Genomic DNA, 18988 nt, shown 5'->3' with positions numbered 1-18988 from the left:
CATTTAGAACTTGTTCCAGATGCAGTAGAGTTTTCTTTCTTTTTTTTTTTTTTAACTTTTTTTGCCGATAAACAAATTGGCTCACTTTTCCTCTCTGTTCTTTAGCTTCTTGTGAAATCAGTTTTTACTTCCCCGAAGATGGGAATTTTCATCTGAAGCATCTTTCTAGTGCTGTCTGAAGTTGTTCTTTGTTTTTCTGGTATACTTTAATGGCTGTTTGCTTGAAGTTACCTGAATTGGATGGGTTTCAATGAATCTTTCAAAGACTTAATATTTCTTGTAATGTCATCTTGTTCCAAACATTTAGATTTCTCTTTGCTAAGTCCTTTTGTAAAGGCCGATATTTTAATTCCAAGCAAGGAGTTGAAGATTTCCAGCTCTTTATTCTCCAGTAGTCTCCAGGCAAGAATACTGAGTAAGTTGCCGTTCCCTTCTCCAAGGTATCTTCCTGACCCTGGGATTGAATCCGGGTCTCCCACATTGCGAGCAGATTCTTTACCATCTGAGCCCCCAAGGAAGTGGGTCTTTATTTATGGCTTTCAGTTTTTCTGTTGCTAGTAGTTTCTTCTTGAGTCTGGCCTCTATTAAAGTTGATTAAGATCCTGTAAATTATTTTTAAATTAGGTTAAACTTGTCAATTTTTTATGTCTTTCCTTCAGAAGGGCAGAAACTTCAATAGCTAGCTCGCTGTCTTGTGTAAAGAAGGCTTTTAATTATTAGAAATCTGACTATGACTGTAAATGACACCATCTCCCACAGTAATCCATGGGCTCTGGCTCTGTTTTAATGTTTTTTAGGAGAGTGGCCACTGGCCGGTACAGCATGTCCAGAACCAGGGCTACACAGAGCAGCTAAGTCATGAGCAGACCCCCAAGGACCACCTTAGCTGTTCTGAACCAGCGCAGGTTTCCAGGACTCAGATTGCTTCATAGACCAAACAACACTAGTGAGCATCTTTGTGAACTGGCCCCATGCCTGGTAACTAGGGTAGACCTCAGTGCAGATGGAGGAGGGACACAAATACAATAAATTATAGGCTAATGCTCCTTTTCCTCTTGATTGGTTTTTCATTATGTGGTCCTGGAGGTCTTATTTTACCCATACAGGTCACAGAAACCTTCCTGTTCTCAGAGCCTCTCTGTGTCTGGATGGCCTCGAATGTATGTGGGAGAGGATGGGGGACAGATTATGGAGGATCCTGCAAAGGCTTCAGCTTTACCAATTTCACTTTTGAAAAATAAGAAATAGATCATTGGAATTTTAAAAAGTTTTCAGCCCTCAAAAATGTGCAATCCAAGTATTAGCAAAGAAAACATTATTTTTTCAAACTCTTCTTGCATGTGGCGAAACGTGTATGACAGAAGCCCTTCAGGGTGCTTCTGTTCAGAATCATCGTCTTTGAAGCTGTTGGATGTTGGCTGCAGCTTTTCCTCACAGGGGCTGACCCTTAGGCAGTGGGGCACCCAGGTTTGTCTGCCTCACTTACCGGTCAGTCTTGTCATTGAGTCTGCAAGATGGTGGGGAGTTCACTGGCTCTGGCTGGGGATCTCAGCTGACTGGGCTGATTCACTCATGTGTCTTGGAGTAGACTGGAGATGTGTCAGTCTGGATTCGGTGAAACTGGGTGGCTCTGCAGGTCTTGGCTGTGTTTCTCATGAGTCTTGAGCTCAGGTAGGAGGGCAACAGATAAAGGTTTACGCAGCTCAGTGCTTGGCTCTGCCCATCGAATCTCTCGTCTTTGTCTTGTAATCTGCGGTAAAGCCTGGTCTTTCCTTCCCATGGTAATGGCATAGCACGAGACAGCCATTGGAGAGCAGTTATCCAATTTGCATTTTAAAAAACTCACCCTGATTATGAAATGTCCACTTCTCATTTTTCTCTTGAAGTCATGATCCTGAGGGAGACTGTAGGTCTTCTGGAGTTGGGATGTGGAGTAGGAGTCTGTTTCTTCTCTTGGCGTGGCTTGGTTCACAGGTCACTGTGAAGTTGGGACACATGAGCTGGCAGAGATGAACGCTTGCTGCAGTGGACGGCAATACAGAGATGGCTAAATGGGCGTTGTTAAAGCCCTGCACTCTGCCGACCAGGTGAGGAGAGCCCTCTCACAGCACATGCTGTCTGAGGGAAATAACAACGGCTCGGGAGTCCAGGACGCTGCTTCAGCAGGACCCCGTGCTGAGTAACTGCAGGATTCCTGGGCAGCCTCTCCATATTTGCAGGTCCCCATTGCCCTCTCTGAAGAACAGGAAACGTGTGAATAAAATCCATATTCTGAATCTGGTGGGGCTCACACTCATGTGAAAAGTTCATCTTTGGCAGGACTCAGTTTTTTCCCAATAGTGCTTGCTTTTAAACATCTATTGTAGAGTTTTTTGAAAGAATAAAGCAGGGTGAACAACATGAATGTCAGGGTGTAAGGACCGATGCTCTGAGTCTTTCCTCTGCTGTCTTTCCGAAAGGTGATAAGCTTCTAATTCCTGTTCTGAAGCAGCCGCCTACAAGTTGGAGCTGGAGAATTTCAGTCAACTTGACATTTTGTTCCTTATCTTCTTTCTACCTCTGTGAGATCCTGGCTGTCTGCCCTTTGGGGAACATCACAATCCCTTGGACTGGTGGATGACTGGAGCAAACCTGAGGAGCTTCTGGAAGAAGCTGTCTTTGCTTTCTGAAGCTACCACCATGGAGGAGTATCTCCCTTCCTTTTAAATATTAAATATTTAAGTTTTGCCATATAATATATAAATAAACCTTCTTAACAGACTGCCTTTTGATTTTGAAGATTAAAGTGCTTATGAACGTCGTGAAAGTGTGGAAGTGTGTGAGTCCATTGGCGAGGGTAGAGAAGAGGGTAGGTGGTGGCGGCTATCAGGTGTTAGAAGGCTTAGCAAAGATACAAGTTTAAGGTGGTCAGGAGAACTTTCTTCATGGGTCTCCCAGATCTAAGCCAGGGAATTTTTATCAGTTCAGTTCAGTTGCTCAGTTGTGTCCACCTCTTTGCGACCCCAAGGACTGCAGCACGCCAGGCCTCCCTGTCCATCATCAACTCCTGGAACTTATTCAAACTCATGTCCATCACGTTGGTGATGCCATCCAACCACTTCATCTTCTGTCGTCCCCTTCTCCTGCCTTCAATCTTTCCCAGCATCAGGGTCTTTTCCAGTGAGTCAGTTCTTCACATCAGGTGGCCAAAGTATTGGAGTTTCAGCGTCAGCATCCGTCCTTCCAATGAATATTCAGGACTGATTTTCTTTAGGATGGACTGGTTGGATCTCCTTGCAGTCCGAGGGACTATCAAGAGTCTTCTCCAACACCACAGTGCAAAAGCATCAATTCTTCAGCGCTCAGCTTTCTTTATAGTCCAACTCTCACATCCATACATGACTACTGAAAAAACCATAGCTTCAACTATATGGACCTTTGTTGGTAAAGTAATGTCTCAGCTTTTTATAGGGATATCAAGTGGACCTCTGTTTGGGAAGAGGTTCTTCTTTCAGCCTCCTTTACAGTGTCTGCTCGTTTTTCCCTTGGATGCTGAAGTTCCTTAAATGTCTTCTGGTTTTGCTTTGCATGTTCACACTGTGCATTCACTTCCATAAACTCAGCTGTGGTCTGTGTGCTGATGCATCTCCATGCTCATCTCTCTTCTCATCTCAGACTCTTATAGCTAAATGTCCGTTAGCTTGATTCACTTAGATGACTCATAGTTAGTTCCAGTGAGCTTGTTAAAAACAGTGTTTCCCATCTATGCACTTAAACCTGTTTCTTTGCGTTAGTTGTCTGTCTCAGTGAATGGTTCCATCATCTACTTTGTTGCCTGAGACAAAGCTCGAGGGTGGATGGAGTGGTCACTTTTGAGTTCCACCCTCTCTGAGTCCCATATCAAGTTTATCCTGCCTATTAATTTTATTTCTTAAATATATCTTGAGACTTCACTCCCATTTCCATTTTCCTAATCCTCTCTTCCTCTCTCTTATGGATCCAAGCAATGCTTCTTATTGATGTTCTTCTAATTGATCCTCTCTGTTGACTGGTCTATTTTCAGCCAGCATAATTTCACTAAAACCCTTATCTGGTCTTATTGCGTTTGTGATTAGAACTGCTAGTGACTTTTCATTACCCTTAAGGTAAGTTCTGAATTTCTTAAATTGTCATGTAAGATCTTTTTTATCTAGCCCCTGAAACCTTTTCATTTATTCTCTTATCTTTTATTACTGCCGCCTTGCTCTCAGTGCCCTTATCTCCTGAATATTTTGCAGCTCCTTCCCTGTGCCATGCTTGCTCTTTCCTTTAGCCATCACTCACACTGTTCCCCCTACTTGGACCTTTTCCCATTCTCTCCACTCTATCTGACTGTCTTCTCTGTCATTCACACTTTTCCAGGTATCACTGGAAACTTCCCTGCACACCACCTGCACACTTTTCCTCCCTCTGCTGACAAATCTGGGTGAGGTGCTTCTCCTAGATGTGCTCACAGCGCATATTAATGTGCTTAACACAATACATTGTTTTTTTTTAAAGAAATTTTATTTACAGGTATAATAATTCATGTACTGATAAAAAAGAAACAGCAGTATGCCTAGACTATATATATTAATGAATAAATCATTAAAAAATTTTATGACATACACTATTATAGTCATATCCTCGTGTGTTAGTCATTCACTTGTGTCTGACTCTTTGTGATCTCATGGACTGTAGCCTGCAAGGTTCTTCTGTCCATGGAATTCTCCAGGCAAGAATATTTGAGTGGGTTGCCATTGCCTTCTCAAGGGTATCTTCCTTACTCAGGGATTGAACGCAAGTCTCCTTCATTGCAGGCAGATTCTTTACCATTTGAGCTCCCAGGGAAGCTGTAATTGATTATAATTTTATTTTTTTATACTTTTAATTTTGTATTGAGGTATAGCCAATTGACAGTGTTGTGATAGTTTCAGGTAAATAGCAAAGGGACTTAGCCATTCATGTTCATGTATCCATTCTCCCCCAAACTCCCCTCCCATCCAGGCTGCCACACAACATTGAGCAGAGTTCCCTGTGCTATAGAGAAGGTCCTTGTTGGTTATCCGTTCTTACCGCAACATAATTGCCTGGTTTCTTGTCCCTATTCCTCAGTAGACAGTTTCTCCTCCTCTCCCTGCCTCTTTCTTCCTCCTCCTCCTCCTTTAAAAACTATTGTATCCTGGAACATAGAGAATCCTCAATAAATATTTGCTAATGGTATGGATGGGTGGAAGTATGAATGAATGGGTGAATGCATGGTTACTTTTCCAGGGCATCTGGCATCTGTTACCTGTGTGACTTGTGCCAGAGGTTCATATGTTCTCCATATCTGTAATTAAATTCCTCTTGTAACCTTACAAACTTTCCATGTTAACACTGAGCTTTGCAGTGTTTTTAAGTAAGCTTACTATTCTTTCTGTTAGTATTTTTTGTTTGCAATTTATTGAATAATCTCTTCGTTACTTTTCTTAAAAGTCTGACTTTTACCTATTTTAAATAGATAAAATAAACTTTATTTATAAAACTATTTAACAGAGATACAAATTAGAAGTAACATTGACTAGGTAGTAATATGCAGTCTATCCATTTAAAACATGAACATGTGAAAAATCTAACGTTTCCTCTAATAAAAATGTTTTAAGAGAATCACAGGATTAAAAAGGTCATATGGTATTGTTATTTTTTCTCATTTCACTGTCTATTACAATATATATTTGAACAAAATCATATGTATGTACATATGTGTGTATATATATTTGTCTTAATTAGAAACAAATAATATAAAGGTATACTTGTTTCTTGTGTTTAGGAATTTCTGTTTTGGATCATTATATAATAGGTCACAGCTTTTTCCTTCTCTCAGGCAAATGGACTGTGGCCTAGTGCACTGTAGACTTTAGAGGACAGAACACTTCCTCAGTGTTTTAAAAACTTTCATAATGATAGAAAATAATTTCCTTTGTACTTGTACTGCTTTGAAGCTCTTAATTTCTTTTCACATATAAGCACTATTGCATTATTTGGGTTATAACGTTCAACTTTATGATAACATTGTAATATATAATATCAATATGTACAATTATCAGTTTAGATAATTTTCTTAGGTTCAAGAAGAGGAGAACAAGTAGGAAAGCCTTATTAAGAATATGATCCATTGGGTAACACTTGAAAGAGTTTAAAAAAATTCTGGATTTTTGCTTTAAGGTCTTATCTTGAGCCTGTGCAGTTACCTCCTCCTCGTCCCCAAAATCCACTGAAATGGGAAAAAAGTTAAAAAGAGGAGAAAGGAGAACAGGAAGCTTTGTAGTACTGCTGGAAAAGAGGAAAATATGCCATTGACATACAAGAAATATGGAACTTGGGAATATGTAAAATAGAAAGGACCAAAGGAAGGAAGATAGGAAGAAAAAACCTATCAGACTTGAATGGCAGTAAAATTGGTATCTCTTGAGCAGTAAGTGGATGGCATCCTCAGTATAACCTGAGAAGGTTTCCTCTTTCAAGCAATAGAGGTGTGCTATAAGGGTCATGTGTGAGGGTAAAATTGCATTGCTTTAGAGGCTTTACCAGAAGCCCACATATTAATAATATGTTTCCTGAGTTTTGCTTTATATGGAGAGTGTACTAAATGAAGAGCTTGTAGGCCAAGGAGGAAATAAAGGTAAAATTGAAAGGCTATTTAGAAATCATTAAGATGGAGTAATCACGTATAAAAATATGTGGGATGTGGTCCAAGTCATACACAGAAAAGAACTTGTCTTAATTTCTTCTTTCTTTTTTAAATTGAAGTATAGTTGATTTGCAACATTAACTTCAGGTGTACAACATAGTGATTCCGTATTTTTATAGATTATATGAAGTCATTATAACATGTTGGCTGTATTCCTTGTGCTGTAAGTTACATCTTTGTATGTTCGTCTCTACCCAGCAGTCCGTCCCTCTTAATCCCCTTCACGAGTCCTGCCCCATTCCCATTCCCTCTCCTCATTGGTAACCAGTTTGTTCTCTGTATCTGTGAGTCTGTTTCTGTCTTGTCATGTTCATTTGTTCTATTTTTTACATTCCACATGTAATAAAGACTGAAAATAACTGACCCATCTGTGTTTGTCCCTTAGTGGTTGTGTGGAGTGCAGCATTGAGAGGGCACCTGAAGGTGAGTCTGTGCTGCAGCGGGAGCGCTGCTGTTAGTGAGTCGTGACCAGGCTTCAGTGGATTTTTCAGGTGAACTGAATAAAACCACTAAGGGTCTGGTAATTCCTATATTGCTCCAAAGCACAGGGTGGCAGGAAGTTTGCCCAAGAATTTTTTTGAGGCAAGCATAATTCTGATCCCCAAATCTGCTGAAGAAAGGACTCAAAAGAAAACTAAAGAAAAACTCAGTTGTACAGATACAGATACCTTAAATGAAATATTTTAAATAGTTTCCACTGTAAACAGTTTCAGGTAAGCAAAAACACTGTGCACAGTGAAATATAGAATTCATAGCACTTACAATGATAAAAGATGCTCCTTTTAATGTGTGCTAAGCCATGAAATTGAAAGATGCTTACTCCTTGGAAGGAAAGTTATGACCAACCTAGATAACATATTAAAAAGCAGAGACATCACTTTGCCAACCAAGGTCCGTCTAGTCAAGGCTATGGTTTTTCCCGTGGTCATGTATGGATGTGAGAGTTGGACTGTGAAGAAAGCTGATTGATGAAGAATTGATGGTTTTGAACTGTGGTGCTGGAGAAGACTCTTGAGAGTTCCTTGGACTGCAAGGAGATCCAACCAGTCCATTCCAAAGGAGATCAGTCCTGGGTGTTCATTGGAAGGACTGATGTTGAAGCTGAAACTCCAATAATTTGGCCACCTGATGCGAAGAGCTGACTCAGTGGAAAAGACCCTGATGCTGGGAAAGATTGAGGGCAGGAGGAGAAGGGGATGACAGAGGATGAGATGGTTGGATGGCATCACCAACTCAATGGACATGGGTTTCGGTAAACTCTGGGAGTCGGTGATCGACAGGGAGGCGTGGCATGCTGCGGTTCATGGTGTTGCAAAGAGTCAGACACGACTGAGTGACTGAACTGAACTGAACAAATTCCATGTTAACTGAATCTAATCAAAGGATCTGTGGTACTGTCAGAAGTTCACAGGTCTTGGAGACAACAGTTTAGTTTCATTAAAGCCAGGCTGCTAGTGGTTAACTGCTTTTGCCACGTTACTTCCCTCGTGACTCAGCAGGTACATCCCATCTGGGGAGCCTCCTCCACTGCCTGCATTCTGAGTGAGCTCACTTGTGTGCTACCACAGCCCTGTGCTTCCCTCTTCTGGAGTCGTCAGCTTCTCCCTGTTTTCTCTGTAAGACAGTGGATGTTTGAAGCCAGAGGCTCTGTCCTCTGCATCCCTGTTCCTGTGGAGACCAGCCCCTATCTGGCACACAGGGCTGGCCACACCTGCTACATGAATGAAGGATTTAACTTCTCTGAGCTTAAGTCTTCTCCATTTGAAAAATGAGAACATTAATGATAATGATAATGGAGTTTTTAACAATCTTCCTTGGAAAAAAATCTGGCCCTTTAGTAATAACGACAGTTCAGTTCAGTCGCTCAGTCATGTCCAGCTCTTTGCGACCCCATGAATCACAGCACACCAGGCCTCCCTGTCCATCAGCAACCCCTGGAGTTCACTCAAACTCACCTCCATTGAGTCGGTGATGCCATCCAGCCATCTCATCCTCTGTCGTCCCCTTCTCCTCCCACCCCCAATCCCTCCCAGCATCAAAGTCTTTTCCAGTGAGTCAACTCTTCGCATGAGGTGGCCAAAGTATTGGAGTTTCACTTTAGCATCAGTCCTTGCAATGAACACCCAGGATCGATCTCCTTCAGAATGGACTGGTTGGATCTCCTTGCAGTCCAAGGGACTCTCAAGAGTCTTCTCCAGCACCACAGTTCAAAAGCATCAATTCTTCAGCACTCAGCTTTCTTCACAGTCCAACTCTCACATCCATACATGACCACTGGAAAACCATAGCTTGATGGACCTTGGTTGGCAAAGTAATGTCTCTGCTTTTTTATATGCTATCTAGGTTGGTCATAACTTTCCTTCCAAGGAGTAAGTGTCTTTTAATTTCATGGCTTCAGTCAGCATCTGCAGTGATTTTGGAGCCCCAAAAATTAAGTCTGACACTGTTTCTACTGTTTCCCCATCTATTTCTCATGAAGAGGTGGCACCAGATGCCATGATCTTAGTTTTCTGAATGTTGAGTTTTTAAGCCAACTTTTTCACTCTTCTCTTTCACTTTCATCAAGAGGTTTTTTAGGTCCTCTTCACTTTCTGCCATAAGGGTGGTAATAATGACAGTAGGTTTTGCTTATTGAACACCTATTATATGTGGCAACCACTGACCAGACACTTTATGTACATTTTCATCATCTCTTACCGTTAACACCTCTGTGAGGCAAGTGCTGTTATCTCCATCCTGCAGATGCTTGGAGAGATGAAGAAGCAAGTGAGTCTGGCAGAGCCAGGATTTGAATTCTAAGTCTGTAACCGTTTCACTGTAGAACTGATGTTTCTGTGGGAAGCTCAGTGTGGGTTGTCATCAGTTAGGTTTCCTCATGGATACCCTGGCTGTGTAATTATGGTCTGCAAAAAGCTGATTGTGACGGTTGAGCTAGTGAAATCCACCCTTGAATGCATTGCTGGGCACATGGTAATTGCATGGTCAGTATAATTGTTGAATGAAATAATGATTTAATTAAGAAAACCCATGAATGATATTAGTAGTTTATGTAATAAACCAAGAGATTGTTTATACATGTGTGATTCAAGAGTGTTTAAACACCCATAGCATTAGTTCAGATGATGTGCAAATATTCCTAGGAGGGTAAAACTGGAATTTGATTTTCATTTAGCAAGTGAAATAAAAGGATTGAGTAGTCATTAAGTCTCATTAAAAATGAAAATCCCTAGATTCCACTCCTAGGGTTTGTTATTTTTATACTCTCCTCTTGTGGATGAGAAATAAAATACTTTGTAAATTGGGGAGTGCTGTACACACTGTATTACCGGAAAACTGTTAATTTTTCCTTGAAGTTTGGCGAAAGTGTCCTTTGGAGTCTGTTGAAACTGAAGGAAGAGAACAATTAAGAGACTGAGTTCAATCAGAAAAGAAAAGGACTCTTTCATCCAGTGGAAGGAATGCTTCTTTTGTCAGTACCTCCCCAGAAGCAAGTCTGGTTGACCAAAATTTAACAAAGAGATCCCCCTGGCGTGTTTCATTATTTCACGGTTGAGGCATCCTCGTTGCCCTGGGTGATAGCAGTCTATTGTTAGTATGGACACACAGTCTGAATGGAGAGCCAGGAAACTCTGAGCAAGTGCTCAGAATTAGGCTGGGAGCAGAGGGCAATTCCACCTGTCCGTCATGCCTGTGACTCAGCACCTTCTCTCTGCTTCCTGTTCCATCGCTGGTTACTTCTTTTGTCTCTTCTTTTTCTGCCTAATGGCTTCTGCTTACTGCCTTCTGTCTTTAAAAATACCAGGGAGCAGCATTTATTGAGGAATTTCAATAAATAATTTCATTTTTATTCTCAGAACAAAATAGGAATAGAGTGTCCTCCTTATCTGATTATTCATTATTATTAGTCTCCACACTGAGTGCACAGGGATGCAAAAGCCATCAAAACAGGAAAACATCCACTAATGAAAACCAATTTTACACTGAGAACCCTCTCCCCGTTTAATAGAAGTTCTGGTAATTAACAATTAATAGCATAATGCAAATATAATGAAAAACCTAGTAGCAAAGTTTGCAAAAAGATGCAGAATGTCACGAAGCTAGTGCTCAGATGTGTCCAGTTTTTATGACCCCATGGACAGTAGCCCACCAGGTTCCTCTGTCCATGGGATTCTCCTGGCAAGAATACTGCCTCCTCCAGGGGATCATTCTGACCCAGGGATTGAACCCATGTCTCTTTCATCTCCTGCATTGGCAGGCAGGTTCTTTACCACTAGTGCCATCTGGGAAGCCCAGAATGTCATGACGTTGATGTCAATAGGAAAGTCACTGATAAACGATGATCTAAGAGTGTGACCAGTTAATAATTAGAGAAGTGGAAATCAACAAGATCTGTGTTAATTCTGCTACCTGAGAAAGCAGTTTGCTGTTCTGAAATACATTTTAGAAATCTTTGATATGTGCACTATCGTATATTTGAATATTGGCATTTACATAGGCCAGATTTTTATCCTTTTTGGGCCTGTCAGGCTTTCGTGGAATAAGAATTAGGCTTCTGAAACATAATGCCAGTGACTGTTGACAGATATATGTGCATGGGGTTAGGGAGCAATGAATACTTGGAGTCATTAAAAACTAATTCATATCTATAAAGCTGTGACAAGTTATTCGTTGGCCCTAATAGTGTCTTTAGCTTGGACTATAAAGTCCTGCTAATACCACCTTACTTTTATATAGGCTATTACAATTTGAGATTGTTCTCCTGTGTATTATCTCATGGTTATAAAGCTATCAGTTCAGTTCAGTTGCTCAGTTGTGTCTGACTCTTTGAGACCCCATGAATCGCAGTGCACCAGGCTGCCAAACTCATGTCCATCGAGTTGGTGATGCCATCCAGACATTTCATCCTCTGTCGTTCCCTTCTCCTTCTGCCCCTAATCCCTCCCAGCATCAGGGTCTTTTCCAATGAGTCAACTCTTTGCATCAGGTAACCAAAGTATTGGAGTTTCAGCTTCAGTATCAGTCCTTCCAATGAACACCCAGGATTGATCTCCTTCAGGATGGACTGGTTGGATCTCCTTGCAGTCCAAGGGACTCTCAAGAGTCTTCTCCAACACCACAGTTCTAAAGCATCAATTCTTCAGCACTCAGCTTTCTTCACAGTCCAACTCTCACATCCATACACGGCTACTGGAAAAACCATAGCCTTGACTAGGATGGACCTTGGTTGGCAAAGTAATGTCTTGCTTTTTAACATGCTACCTAGTTAAAGCTGATCGCCGAAGAATTGATGCTTTTGAACTGTGGTGCTGGAGAAGACTCTTGAGAGTCCCTTGAACTGCAAGGAGATCCAACCAGTCCTTTCTGAAGGAGATCAATCCTGGGTGTTCATTGGAAGGACTGATGCTAAAACTGAAACTGCAATACTTTGGCCACCTCATGCGATGAGTTGACTCTCTGGAAAAGACTCTGATGCTGGGAGGGGTTGGGGGCAGGAGGAGACGGGGACGTTAGAGAATGAGATGGCTGGATGACATCACCGACTCCATGGACATGAGTTTGAGTGAACTCCGGGAGTTGGTGATGGACAGGGAGGCCTGGTGTGCTGTGATTCATGGGGTTGCAAAGAGTTGGACACGACTGAGCGACTGAACTGAACTGAACTGAATAATTAGTGATGTTGAACATTTTTTCTTGTGCCTGTTGGTCATCTGTCTTCTTTGGAAAAATGTCTGTTTAGAGCTTCTGCCCATTTTTTGATTGGGTTGTTTGTTTGTTTTTGATATTGAACCATATGAGCTATTTGTGTGTTTTGGCAATGAATTCCTTGTCAGTTGCTTTGCAAACACATTTTCTCCATTCTGTAGGTTGTCTTTTCACTTTGTTTATGGTTTCCTTTGCTGTGCAAAAGTTTTTTAGTTTAATTAGGCCCCATTTAAAGCTTCCCAGGTGATGCAATGGTAAAGAATCTGCCTGCCAGTGTAGGAGATTTAAGAGACACGGGTTCCATCCCTGGGTCAGAAAGATCATATGGAGAAGGGAATAGTAACCCACTCTAGTATTCTTGCCTGGAAAACTCCACGGACAGAGGAGCTTGGCTGGCTATAGTCCATGGGATCGCGAAGAGTCAGACGTGACTGAGCTCACACACACACACACACACACAGAGGTCCCATTTGTTTATTTTTTGTCTTTAATCCCACTACTCTAGGAAATAGATCCAAAAAATATTACTGCAATATGTCAGAAAGTGTTCTGCCTGTGTTTTCCTTTAGGAGTTTTATGGTAATCTGGTCTTGCATTTAGGTCTTTAATCTATTTTGAGTTTATTTTCATATATGGTATTAGAGAATGTTCTGATTTCATTCTTTAGCTGTCCTGTTTTCCCAGCAAGAGACTGTTTTTTCTATTCTATTGTTTTATAGTCTCGCCTCCTTTGTTGTAGATTAATTGACCATAGGTGCATAGATGTATCTCTGGACTTTCTATGCTATTCCATTGATCTATATTTTTGCTTTTGTGCCAGTACCATACTGTCTTGATTACTGTAGCTTTGTAATATAGTATAAAATCTGGGAATATGACTACTCCAGCTCTGTTCTTTCTCAAGATTGCTTTGTCTTTTCAAAGACTTTTGTGTTATGTGTTCAAAGTCTTTTGTGTTTCCATAGAAATAAAAAATGGAGAAGGAAATGGCAACCTACTCCAGTACTCTTGCCTGGAAAAATCCCATGGATGGAGGAGCCTGGTAGGCTGCAGTCCATGGGGTCGCTAAGAGGCTGACACAACTGAGCTACTTCACTTTCACTATTCACTTTCATACATGGGAGAAGGGAATGGCAACCCACTCCAGTGCTCTTGCCTGGAGAATCCTAGGGACGGAGGAGCCTGGTGGGCTGCTGTCTATGGGGTTGCACAGAGTTGGACACGACTGAAACGACTTAGCAGCAGCAGCAGCAGAAAAAAAAAAAAACATTTTTGTTCCAATACTGTAAAAAATGGCACTGCTAATTTGATAGGGATTGCATTGAATCTATCGGAGAAGACAATGGCAAGCCACTCCAGTACTCTTGCCTAGAAAATCCCATGGATGGAGGAGCCTGGTAGGCTGCAGTCCCTGGGGTCGCTAAGGGTCGGACATGACTGAACAATTTCACTTTCACACATTGGAGAAGGAAATGGCAACCCACTCCAGTGTTCTTGCCTGGAGAATCCCAGGGAAGGGAGAGCTTGGTGGGCTTCCACCTATGGGGTCACACAGAGTTGGACACGACTGAAGTGACTTAGCAGCAGCAGCATTGAATCTATAGATTTCCTGGTATAAAATGGTCATTTTAACAATATTGATTTGTTCAGTCCAAAACACGGTATATCTTTTCATTCATGTGGTCTTCAATTTCTTTCATCAGTGTCTTATAGGTTTTGGAGTACAGGTCTTTTGCTTTCTTAGGTACATTTATTTCTAGATATTTTATTATTTTTGATTCAATAGTCAATGGGATTTTTTTTCTTAATATCTGATTCTGCTATTTCATTGTTAATGTATAGAAATATGACAAATTTCTCTCTTAATTTTGTATCATGTAACTTAATTGAATTCATTGATGAGCTCTAGTAGTTTTCTGGTAGCATTTTTAGAATATTCTGTGTATATATTCTGTCATCTGCAAACAGTGATGCTTTTACTACTTCTTTTGCAATTTGAATTCCTTTTATTTTTTCTCTGATTGCTGTTACTAAAACTGTGTTGAATAACAGTGATGAGAGTGGGCATTCTTGTTTAGTTCCTGATCTTAGAGGAAATGCTTTCAGCTTTTCAGTGTTTAGTATGATGCTAGCTTTGGGTTTGTCATATATGGCCTTTATTATGTTGAAGTATATTCCCTCTGTGCCCACTTTCTGGGGAGTTTTTATCATAAATGCATGTTGAATTTTATCAGAAGCTTTTTCTGTATCTATTGAGGTGATCATATGGTTTTTATTCTTTAATTTTTTAATGTGATATATCACATTGGTTAGTTTGCAGATGTTAAAAAATTCCTTGTATCCCTGGAATAAATTTCAGTTGATCATGGTTTATGATCCTTATTGGATTCCGTTTGCTAGTATGTTGTTGAGGATTTTTGCAACTGTGTCCATTGGTGATACTGGCCTGTAAATTTCTATTTTTGTGGTATCTAAAATAACAATAGAAAAAATCCATGAAATTAAAGTCTGTTCTTTGAAGAAATAAACAAAATTGATAAGCCTTTAGCCAAATTCACTGAGAAAAAAAGGGCCCAAATCAATAAAATAGAAATGATAAAGAAGAAGTTACAAGGATATAAAAGATTCTAAGAGGCTATAGTTAGTAACTGTGGTGACCCAAGGATGAAAGAGTTGGTAAAACCAAGGAGGGTCTTGGAATGCAGGAACAGAAAAACCAGACCCTTATCGTCTTTCCCTCCCCCATGTTGTAACTATTAATGGATTTCAGGTCCTCCTGAGCAGTATAACCTATCTCCCCTCCTACCCCACAGGGAGAAGGTATCCTTCCCCCAACCCAGTATATGTGCCTCATCCAATCAGCAAATGACCTGCAAGACCCCTATCCCACTGCTTGTACCCTGGGTATAAAAGTGGACTAAGGACCCCTGTTCAATGTCAGTTCTCCCTTGGTCTGGCCCGCTGTTCTAACAGCGTCTCCCACTCTAATAAACTTTATTTCCCTTTCATTCTCTTTCATGTCTGGAAATTCTTTTCAACCCATGCCCAGACCACGACAGTAACTATGCACCTATAAAATGGACAACTTTGAAGAAACAAACATATTCTTAGAAAGACACTCATAAGGCTGAACCAGGAAGAAATAGAAAATGCAAATAGACCAATTCCCAGCACTGAAATTGAATCAGTAATTTTAAAACTCCCAACGAACAAAAATCTAAGACCAGATGGCTTTACAGGCGAATTCTACCATTTAGAGTAAACACCTATCCTTCTAAAACTATTCCAAAAAATTGCAGAGGAAGGAATACTTCTGGCTGATAACACATCAGCAATGTGTTTTACTGCTACTTTTTTTTTTCTTTTTAAAAATTGTTCGTTAACCATGATAAGTCACATAGGTCAGTGCAGTTTTTGTACTTTTCTATTTGTGAAAAATAGTATGTGGTTCTAAACACTTACTTAAAAAAAATAAGTCAAAACAATACAAGACAGATCCAGCCAGGAGAGACTTAGACTTGGGATAATTGATAGCTGATTATGTGCTGATTGTTTATTCTGCTCAAAATTAATGACATACTTTACTTGTAAGCACAGTCAGGCTCAAGGGTTTTTCAGTGGGTGCTAAACAAATAACAAAGGTCAAAATTGTGAGTCTTTACATTTCCTACTGTTGTCCTTTATTATTCTTTATTTAAGTATTTCAGAAAGAGCAGTTTCTGCAGAAAGGTTGGTTTCTAGTGATAAGTGTAAGTAGTCTTGTAGGCAATTGGAAGTGGAAAAGTTCTAAAGGTTGAACTAATGTTATCATTTATATTTAAACCACATTTATTGACTGAAAAATTTAGCTAATGAGTCTCTTTTAGTGATCTCCTGAAATAAAGCTTTTTTTTGACACAAGCTGGCTCCCAGTGCTTATCCGAACAGTGTTGTTGTGACTCTTGGAACATTAAACTCTTCTGATTTTCCTGACTGGTCATTTGAGGACAAGATAAAAGATTCAGGATGAATGGGAAAATGTCTCTGAAAGCAGTTGTTTCTAGTTCTAAGGTATAATAAAAAGTTGTTGAAATACCAAGTCTAACTTTAAAACAGAAAAATATTGACTTTATAAGACCTGCTCTATAGGTGGGGAGAGACCATCTGTCTCCTAGAGTTTATTTGGGATTAAAGTCCCTATTTTGTCAAGAAAAACACACACAGAAAAACATTCCACTCCCCTGAAAATATTCCACTCCCCTTGAATAGGACTAAACCTGTCTCAAGTGTGCTAATACCTTATACATAGTTATTTTATTAGGTTTTGATCATATGTTTGATTTAGCTGACTTCAGTTCAGTTCAGTTCAGTCGCTCAGTCGTGTCCGACTCTCCGCGACCCCATGAATCACAGCACGCCAGGCCTCCCTGTCCATCACCAACTCACGTGTAGCTAAATCACTCCAACATATGACTAAATAGAAATTCTGGCAAGTGTTTAATTTTTTTCTTGGTCTTGTACATTGTTTGCTTATATTTTAAGACCATCAAAATCTTACATTAAATTTAACAAATCATTGAGAATGTTTAAATTTGTATAGTATTTTAAAATATTTTAGATCAAACAGTGTTTGCTGTGTCAACAATTTAGGCATGTGCTATAGAAGTTATGGTAGTTATTAAGGTTTTTATGAAGTCAAAAAGAATAATAAGATATATTCATGTTGGGCAGGAAGAAAGTTTTCTGTACCCTTCTAGGTTCTTCTGGCTCATCTAAGGATTGAGTTGACGTGAGAGAGATTAGCAAGAGAAAATAAAAATTTTAAAGACCTATGTACAATGGGAGATATCCAGAAAGAAAAACTGAATAACTACCTCAAATGGCTGAGACCCTCACCTTTAAATACCATCTTTAGCTAAAGAAAGAAGAGGATGTTGGGGGTAGTGGTGTGGGACTTCAGAAGGGAAAAAGGCAATGCCCATGGAGGTAGAAAAACAAATATTTGGTGAATAAATATTTTCTGGGCCATGAAGAAGCCTGGGAAATAGGAATTTTGACAGACATTTCCAGCTTCTTCCTTATCTACACACCTAGTTCCTACTGTAGTTATTTAGGAGGGTAACTTCCTTCCTGAAGAGGCCCTCCATCTAAACAATTTTGGGGGAGGTTACCTAGACATCATATTAAAAAGCAAAGACATTACTTTGCCAACCAAGGTCCGTCTAGTCAAGGCTATGGTTTTTCCAGTGGTCATGTATGGATATGAGAGTTGGACTGTGAAGAAAGCTGAGCGCCAAAGAATTGATGCTTTTGAACTGTGGTGTTGGAGAAGACTCTTGAGAGTCCCTTGGACTGCAGGGAGATCCAACCAGTCCATCCTAAAGGAGATCAGTCCTGGGTGTTCATTGGAAGGACTGATGCTGAAGCTGAAACTCCAGTACTTTGGCCACCTCATGCGAAGAGCTGACTCACTGGAAAAGACTTTGATGCTGGGAGGGATTGGGGGCAGGAGGAGAAGGGGACCACAGAGGATGAGATGGCTGGATGGTATCACTGACTCGATGGACATGATGAGTTTGAGTGAACTCCGGGAGTTGGTGATGGACAGGGAGGCTTGGTGTGCTGTGATTCATGGGGTCTCAAGAGTCGGACACGACTGAGTGACTGAACTGACCTGAACTGAACTGATGGGAAAGGTCAAAGTTTCTTCATCAGTCTTTTGGGCGTTAATTGTTTTCAGTTCAAAATAATCCACAGGAGACATTTTGGTGTGGCACATCTTGCTCTCCTACACTCACAAGGGAAGTGCTATAGGGTTTCTGGGAAAACAAAGATTTTCACCCTGAATCTGTTATTTATAACTTTTACAGTTTAATTGGTCGGGGTCCCTGTTCTCTCAATTATAAAATAATCTTTACCTCAAGTGATATTTGGCATATGTATCAATTTCTGCCTTCTTATGTATTTAATATGTGCTATATTATTTTATATTTGTAAAATATGGTTATATAAATGAATAGGCTTTTGACATGTTTATCTGGTGATTCATATGGTAAAGAATCCACCTGAAATGTAGGAGACCTGGGTTCAATCCCTGGTTTGGGAAGTTACCCCAGAGAAGGGAATAGCAACCCACTCCAATATTCTTGCCTGTAGAATTCCATGGACGGAGGAGTCTGGCAGGGTACAGTCCATGGGTCTCAAAGAGTCAGATGTAACTGAGTGACTAACTCTTTACATTGTAAAAAGTCATATTATACTGCTTATATTTGTTTTATAAATTTGTTTTTAGGATCAGTGAGTCAAGAATTCTGACTTTTCAAAATTCTTGAGTGTTTTTCATTCTTCCCAATAACTAAGCCAAAAGTGTTTGGATTTTAAAGAAAGCTGGAGATAATCACACTAGTCTTTGTTGGGAGAATGGTCATTATAGTCAAACTTCATCTTTTGGGGGTTACTCGATTCTTGTATTTTTTCCCAAAATTTTGTGTGTGTGGAAGTTGACAAAGTGTGTTGATAAGACTCAACTGACAAAACGGCATTCTTGTCACTCTATCTCCAAGGACCCTTGGCATT

General features: G+C 40.3%; 1 protein-coding gene across 2 annotated transcripts in view; it reads left to right on the top strand.

Annotated features, from left to right (window-relative positions):
- LOC129551702 (uncharacterized) overlaps positions 1 to 18988 on the top strand; it is a 447940-nt gene that overhangs the window by 7051 nt on the left and 421901 nt on the right. The gene's annotated exons all lie outside the window — the stretch shown is intronic.

The sequence above is a fragment of the Moschus berezovskii genome, chromosome 17, assembly GCF_049115385.1.
Source record: "Moschus berezovskii isolate FMDL1 chromosome 17, NW_MosBer_1.0, whole genome shotgun sequence".
In the NCBI taxonomy this organism is placed as follows: domain Eukaryota; kingdom Metazoa; phylum Chordata; class Mammalia; order Artiodactyla; family Moschidae; genus Moschus; species Moschus berezovskii.
Note: the sequence above shows the minus strand (reverse complement) of the source record. Positions and strands in the feature narration are given on the sequence as shown.